Source organism: Chelonoidis abingdonii, chromosome 1 (assembly GCF_003597395.2).
Source record: "Chelonoidis abingdonii isolate Lonesome George chromosome 1, CheloAbing_2.0, whole genome shotgun sequence".
Lineage (NCBI taxonomy): Eukaryota > Metazoa > Chordata > Testudines > Testudinidae > Chelonoidis > Chelonoidis abingdonii.
In genome coordinates, this window is record NC_133769.1 from 262,877,331 (window position 1) to 262,885,569 (window position 8,239).

Genomic DNA, 8,239 nt, shown 5'->3' on the forward strand with positions numbered 1-8,239 from the left:
TGTTAGACATTCCTTCAGACTTCTCAGTGAAGACCGAAACGAAGAAGTCATTAAGCATCTCTGCCATTTCCAAGTTTCCTGTTACTGTTCCTCCCTCCTCACTGAGCAGTGGGCCTACCCTGTCCTTGGTCTTGTAATTGTAATTAAGCAATTATAATTTAATTACCATCTAGGGATTAAGGCCTTTTTTTAAAAAGTGACAGAAGGGAAGGCTCGGAGAATAAACCCCCAAGGTCTAACTGCTATATTTCTTCAATAGTCTGTGGAAACAGAGTTGCTGCAAAGTTTTTGCAAGAGTGTACCACTGGTGCAGCTAAAGAGACTTTTTTCCTTGTTTCCATGTCTGTGACTAAGTAAATTCATATCAAACACTGATATTATATGACAGGGGTCAGCAACCTTTCAGAAGTGGTGTGCTGAGTTTTCATTTATCCATTCTAATTTAAGGTTTCATGTGCTAGTAACATATAGAAAGAGACCTAAAAATGTTAGAATGTAAGTCTAGAATATAGAACTAAACTATTGTATGTAAAGTAAAGTTTTTAAAATGTTTAAGAAGCTACATTTAAAATTAAATTAAAATGCAGAGCCCCCCAGACTGGTGGTCAGGACCTGGGCAATGCGAATGCCACTGAAAATCAGCTCGTGCCGCCTTCAGCACCTATGCCATAGGTTGCCTACCCCTGTTATACGATGTGCCAAATAGTAGTAAAATAGGGAACTTGATGGAACCTAATATCATTAAATGTCTATTAAGGAAAAACAATGAGGAGTCCTTGTGGAACCTTAGAGACTAACAGATTTATTTGGGCATAGGCTTTCATGGGCTAAAACCCACTTAATGCAGTGGATGAAGTGGAAAAATACAGTAAGCAGGTATATATATACAGCACATGAAAAGATGAGTTGCCTTACCAAGTGGGAGGGTCAGTGCTAACGAGGCCAATTCAATTAGCGTGGATGTAGCCCATTCCCAATACTTGACAAGAAGGGGTGAATATCCTTTTTCTTACTGATGCACAGGTTTCAGAGGGGTAGCCATGTTAGTCTGTATTAAGGGGAAGTGAACTGTAAGTAATACAATATTTTGCCCAAAGCTGGAACTCTAATGCCAGGGTTTACCCAAGGCTGCCCAGAGGATTCAGGGGTCCTGGGGTCTTCAGCGGCAGGCTCCCACTGCCAAATTGCTGCCAAAGACCCAGCACTTTGGTGGCAGGTCCTGGGGCAGAAGGACCCCCTGCCGCAGGTCTTTGGGGCACTTCAGTGGTGCTTCCCAGAGCAGAAGGACCCCCTGCTGCTGAATTGCTGTAGAAGATGCTCTGGGGACCTGGGCTCCGCAAGAGTTTTCCAGAGCCCCTGGAGTGAGTGAAGGACCCCACTCCAGGGGCCCTGAAACTCTCATGGGGGGCGCCCTGCAGGGTCTGGGGCAAATTGTCCCACTTGCCCCCTCCTCTGGGCAGCCCTGGGTTTGTCCTTTCAGGATTGTTCAGGCAGTAAAGTTCTATTTCTTCTAGTTTAAGTGATAGTGAAGAAGTAAAGCTAATGTTTACAATCAAGCATGTTCATGTTATCAAATGAAGCACACCTGTGCTGAAAGAGGCAGTAAATAAAAGGAACTGAAACCAAATAGTGTGTGTATAAGGACATTTTACCAGAAAGTGAATAATCAGAAATGTAACTGTTTGACTGATTTACAGACTCAGCTCAGCTGTACATGTCAACATTCCACCATTGTCATTAAAACAAGCAGAACAGAAATGGAAGATTTATACAGCTGTTCTGACCTGTTGGAGAACCTTCTGAAGTGACTTTTGCATTGCATAATGGACTCTTAAAACAAGTCTAAAGCAGCTAGTGTTCAAGGTATGTCACAAGATGTTTGTATCAAAAGTTATGGCCTAACTTCTTACGTAAGCTGGTCTGAGACATGTTGCACAGATGGGAAAATTCCAATCCCAGTTGCAAGAACTCAAAAGCTGATGTCTTGTTCCCTGACTGGATAGTTAGAGAGTGATTCATTTTGGTTGGATGCTTTCAATCTTTGGAAGAAGCATGGGTCACCATCTGATTGGTCCACACCAGCACTTCCAAGAAGAACTAAGTTGCACCACCCAATAGAAATAGTATAAAATGGTCTCTTCCTTTCAGCACATTGCTTCCTTAAAACACCTGGAAGGGAGAAACCTGGGGTCCAGGGCTGGCCACCTGGGACTCCTTCTGGTGATATCAAGTACATATCTTGGATAGGCACCTCCTTCTATTTTCCAGCTGCTGGGGTTGGCTGCTAGCGTGCCAGAAAAATATAATTATGTTGATTTTAAACTCATGTCCTGCTGAAAACAATAACTAAGCTGATGGCTGAGCAAAGATCTGATGCTGAATAACAGACTGTCTCTTGTGGTAATGACCCAAATCAGGCATTTAACCACTTCCTGAAATGGAGTACTTAAGTAGTAAGGAAGTGTACATGCTTGTGTATGTGTTTTTAAGATTGTCAGAGTTAGTGTGTTTGTTGTGTAACAGGTTCCAGTCAGGATTGCTGTAAAATAACTGCTTAAAAGAAAAAAGGATAGGAATAAATGGCCAGTGTTCACGGTGGAGAAAGATAAAAATCTGGGTCCCCCGGGGATCTGTGTTAGGACCAGTGCTATTCAACATATTCATATGTGATCTGGGAAAAGGGAGTAGACAGTGAGGTGGCATAGTTTGCGTACAATACAAAATTAGTCATGTCCAGAGTTGACTGCAATGAGTTATAAAGGGATCTCACAAGACCGGGTGACTGGGCAACAAAATGGCAGATGAAATTCAGTGTTGATAAATGCAAAGAAATGAACATTGGAAAACAATCCTAACTATACATACAAAATGGCAGAGTTTAAATGAGCTGTTACTGCTCACTCAAGAGATCTGGGAGTTATTACAGATAGTTCTCTGAAAAAAAAATCACTCAAGATGCAGCAGAAGTCAAAAAGCCAACAATCCTAGGAACAATTAGGAAAGAGGAAAATAAGAAATATATAATGGCATTATATTTTCTAAATCCATGGTAAGCCCACATTTTAAATATTGTGTGCAATTCTGATCACTGCAGCTCATATAAAAAAGAGTAAAAGGTACAGAGAAAGGCAACACAAATTATTAAGCGTATGGAACAGCTTCCATATGAGGAGAGATTAAAGTCTTGGACTGGTCTTCTTAGAAAAGAGATGACTCATGCGGGAAGTCTATATAGTCACACGTGGTGTGGAGAAAGTGAATAGGGAAGTGTTATTTACACCCTCACATAACTAGGGCCCTACCAAATTCACAGCCATGAAAAATGCATCGCAGACCATGAAATCTGGTCTTGTATGATTTTTTTACCTTACACTATACAGATTTCACAGGGGAGACCAGAGTTTCTCAAACTGGGGGTCCTGACCCAGAAGGGAGTTGCAGGGGATCACAAGGTTTAAGGAGAGTTTTGCAGAACCCCTGCTTGATATGGTTATTTTAGGGGGGTTGCAGTATTGCCACGCTTACTTCTGTGCTGTCTTCAGAGCTGGGCAGCCAGAGAGCAGCAGCTGTTGGCCAGGCATCCAGCTCTGAAGGCAGTGACCCGCCAACAGCAGTGCAGAAGTAAGAGTGGCAATATTATACCATGCCACCAGTAGCAGTGCAGAAGTAAGGGTAGCAATACTGCACAACCCCCTACAATAACCTTGTGACACCTCCCCCCAACCTTTTTGGGTCAGGATCCCTACAATTACAACACCTTGAAATTTCAGCTTTAATTAGATGACATGAAACTTATGATCTTAAAAATCATAAGACTGAAGTTGACCAAAAGGGACTGAATTTGGTAGGGCCATACACATAACACAAGAAATGGAGGTCACCAAATGAAATGAATAGGCAGTGGGTTTAAAACAAACCTAAGGAAGTACTACCTTACACAACACACAGTCAACCTGTGGAACTTATTGCCAGGGGATGTTGTGAATGCCAAAATATAACTGGGTTCAAACATGAATTAGATAAGTTCTTGGAGGCTAGGTCTATCAATGGCTATTAGACAAGATAGTCAATGAAGCAACTCCATGCTCTAGGTGTCCTGTCCCTAAATCTATGACTGCCAGAAGCTGGGACTGGAGAACAGGGGATGGCATCTCTAATTGCCCTGGTCTGTTCTTTCCTTCTGTAGCACCTGGCACTGGACACTGTCAGAAGATACTGCACTAGATGGACCCATTATGACCATTCCTATGTTCTTAAAGTAGCTTTGACATTGAACAAGTTACTCTAACTAGAATTGTAGAACTGTGTACATATCTACCCTAGTTAATGGTTTCACATTGCCTTTCAAATTCTCAGTGTAGATTGCACACTTGGTCTCATTTTATGGTTAACTTTAACTACATTCAGTCTGTATAGTCTGTCAAATGTAGGAGTTTGCCAGATGGTTAGGACTGTGTCAGATCCTGAGGTTAATATAATTCATTGGGAAACACAAAACAAGTGATTACTGTAGAAGCATTGGGAAGGAGACCTTGGTGAACTGGCATGTAAGTAATTGACCAAATTATGTGATCTAGCTTTGAATTTTTAGGAACACTGGAGTTGATCACTAATTGGCTCAAGTGAGGCCCTATTCTGAGGGACTCAGTCAAAAATCTAAATAATCATGTTCCCAGTATAGTAACTGAGTATGTGTTTGAGATTTGATTCTGAAAACCTGAATGGTTATATCAACCAATTTTCTAACTTGTATAGACAAATCAGTCCTATTTAGATACTATTTTTTGCTGCCTTATATCCTATACTATTAATGGTTATTGTTAAGGATATTAAACTCTATAAAACTAATATCAACTCTTGATTCTTGTTTCTTTAGGTAAGCAATCAAAATTAAAAGAAACCCTAAGAGAGATGGTACAGGTAATGAGTTAAGCAGCTGATTAACTAAGGCAGGGATCAGCAACCTTTGGCATGCAGCCCATCATAGAAAGCCGGTTTGTTTACCTGCAGCATCTGCAGGTTCAGCCGATTGCAGCTCCCACTGGCCATGATTCGCTGTTCCAGGCCAATGGGGGCTGTGGGACACGGTGGACAGCACATCCCTCAGCCCATCCTGCTTCCCACAGCCCTCATTGGCTTGGAACAGCAAACCACCGCTAGTGGAAGCTGCAATTGGCCAAACCTGTGGAAGCAGCAGGTAAACAAACCAGCCTGGCCCACCAATGGCTTTCCCTCATGAGTTGCATGCCAAAGGTTGCCGATCCCTAAACTAAAGTTTGTTTGTTTGTTTTTGTTTCCCTATATTTCTGAAAGGGATCCACTATAGCACTGCCATGTGGACTGCCCTGGGGCCAGGAACTGCAGGGGTTCCAGTGTTGTTCTGGGGAAGCCTTGCCATGTGGACTGCCCTTGAGCTGGGGACCCCAGGGCTTCCAGGGTTGTCCCTGTGGAACCTGAGAACACTTGATATGGAACTCTCAGGGCCTCTGACTCTCTGGGTTGCTTCCCTTTCATTCTGAAAAACTGAATGGAAATGATTTTTTTCCTCTCCAAAACCACCATCTTTGGAATCTCCTTTCTGCAGGAAATTTCAAAATTGCTTGTTTTAATAATCAAAACGGAAGATTTCTGGAAATGTCCAAATTTCCCTCATAATAGAGACTGAGTTTCAACCACCTCTAGCACAAGGGTGATTTGTCATAACACAATGGTCACTCAGAATTACCCAGTTGTCAATTGAATCAATTCACAAGACATGAGCCCAAACTCCTGCATAAGCTGCTCAAGTCCACCCAGCCCTGTAGGTTCAAGATCCTATGCCACAACATGCATGTTGCTATTTTTAGCATTCTACCTCAAGCCCTACTAGCGCAAGTCTGTCTGCCTCAGGCTGGGAGGCTTGCTTCCAGCTCCAGTGTAGGCATACCCTTATTTCTTCTGTATTTATTGGAGAGCTTCCGTATTTGAGGGTTGGCAAGGATTTGGTGTTGGGGCGAGTGTGCCCTCTGGGGTTCAGCAGAGAACATATTGGCAAATGCCACCACAAGTTGGAGAACCTGCTGCTTTTGTTCCTGGCTTAGGTTTTCTTTCAGGGCAGTGAATGGTCATCAGGGAGAATGCAGATGTAGGGTCCAAGCTCCAGGTCATCAGTGTCAGATATAATGACAAGGCCTTCCTCTGCTTTCCACAGCTTTGGCAACTTTGTGATAATTCTGCTGTTCCTCCTTCCTCCTTTCCTGGTTGTTGGATCAGACAGTAAATGGCTCCTAGACTTTTCATTACTTCATAAGATCCCTGCCACTGGGCCTTTAGTTTACATTCTGAACTTGGCAGAAGCAACAGGACCCTATTGCTCAGTTGGAAGACCCACAGAAATTCCCCTTTCTTATAATACCACTGCTGTAGCTCTTGTGCTTTCTGGAGGTTTTCATAAGCAAATGCTCCCATAGTCTTGCCTCTTGTATATATCTAGGATATATCAAATGACATTTTCAGCTTCCAGGGCTTGGGCTTACTATATTTCTCACATGAGATCTAGTATGTTTGTGGGTTGTCTTCCATATAATAATGAGAAAGGAGAGAACCCTGTTGAGGAATGGGGGCGGGTCCCAAATAGCAAGTAGTAATGCCAGGAGTCGCTGATTCCAGTGTTGAGTGTCCTGGGTAATATATTTTAAGGAGTATTCTAAAAGGTCTGATTCAATGCTCAACCAATCATCAGTTTGAGGGTGGTATACTGATGTCAAAAGATTTTGATCTTCAAGTTTCAGACTTTCCACATTAGAAGAGATGTAAAATTGGTTCCCTGGTCCATCAATCTCTTTGGGGAACCATGCAAAGGCTTTCAATTTCATCTACAATTATTTTGCACTCATGGATTACAATGGTACAGCTTCTGGATGGTAGATTATGCCATGCACGGTCACTAAGATGTGTTGGTACCCAGTCACACTTTTCTCTAGGAGTTCTACCATGTCAATGCCAACCCTTTTGAAAGGGACCTCAACCAAGGGGAGTGGTACCAGCAGAGCTCATAGGATGCCTTTTGAAGGCTACTATTTGGCTGGCTGGGCAGGAGGCACAAAATTTTGACCTTTTTGACCTGTTTTTATTTAGGTGGAATAAATCGGCTAAAGGCATTAACAATTTAGTTTTTGCACAGCATTAAACTGTTTAAACAATGTTTGGTATACAGAGACATCAACCTGCCTAGTACCTTGGTATGCACATCATTAAGCTTCCTTTTAACCTTTTATTAAAGATAAAGACAAGGGGGAAAAAGTTAAAACATTTGAAATGTAAAGTAATACTTTCATTTTAACATCTTTTGTTTCTTGTCTCTTCAGCTGCAGAGTTTAAGAGCAAAAACCCCTTGTTTGACACTTTTTAGGGGGTGTTAAAGATGTAGTAGTTGCCCTTTTCCGGGAAGGGAGGAAGATGTTAGTTGAGATGGGTTGGAGCTGTTAAAATTTGGTCTCATTTCATCCCAGATTGACTCCAGCTGAATCCTAAAACAGAGATGGCAATGTTTGGCCTGGTCTGGGAAGGACATGTCTCAGGATAAGGATGAAGGTCTGGGGTCCCAGGAGATGGTAGGGGTGGCACTTGGCAGCCCTGATGGTGAAGCTTGCTCCAGTAGCTTCTGTCTGTTTTGTCTCCTTTTCTTTAAGGACTGTGATGGTGTTTACCCCATGCCAGCCCTGAAGGGGCTAAGGAAGCTGAGAAGGGCCAACTAGTGAGAGATGCCATGGATTAAGGGTTTAGGCTGGAGAAGCACCTCCTGATTGGATGATGAAGCTCAGCTGAGCAGGTGTGGACTTAGCTAGTATAAGGCCAGGAAGCTGGCAACAGAAATGGCTGCAGTGAGGAAGTTTGTAGCCACCCTTTGTGTATTAAAGAAGGAATGAGTAGAAGCCTGGCCCTGAGGGATGGGTGTATCCAGAAGAGAGGTGGAGAAGAGCCCGTGGGAGGCAGAGCAGGTAGCAGCTCAAGGAGAGGACATCAAGTTTAGGGAATGAGCAGACATTGGCTGCATGTTGCAGGGTCTCTGGGCTGGAACCAGACTAGTGGCCAGGTTCCCCTATCAGCTGCTGACAGAGTGGCAGTACCTGGATAGCAGGGCCAGTGATACTCTCTATAGCTGGAGAGCTGAGTCTCAAAGAGGAAGCTGCAGCTCAAAGAGTGAGAGGGGCTGCAGAGTAAGAAGTACAATAGGTTGAGAGACCCCAAGGAGAGGTAT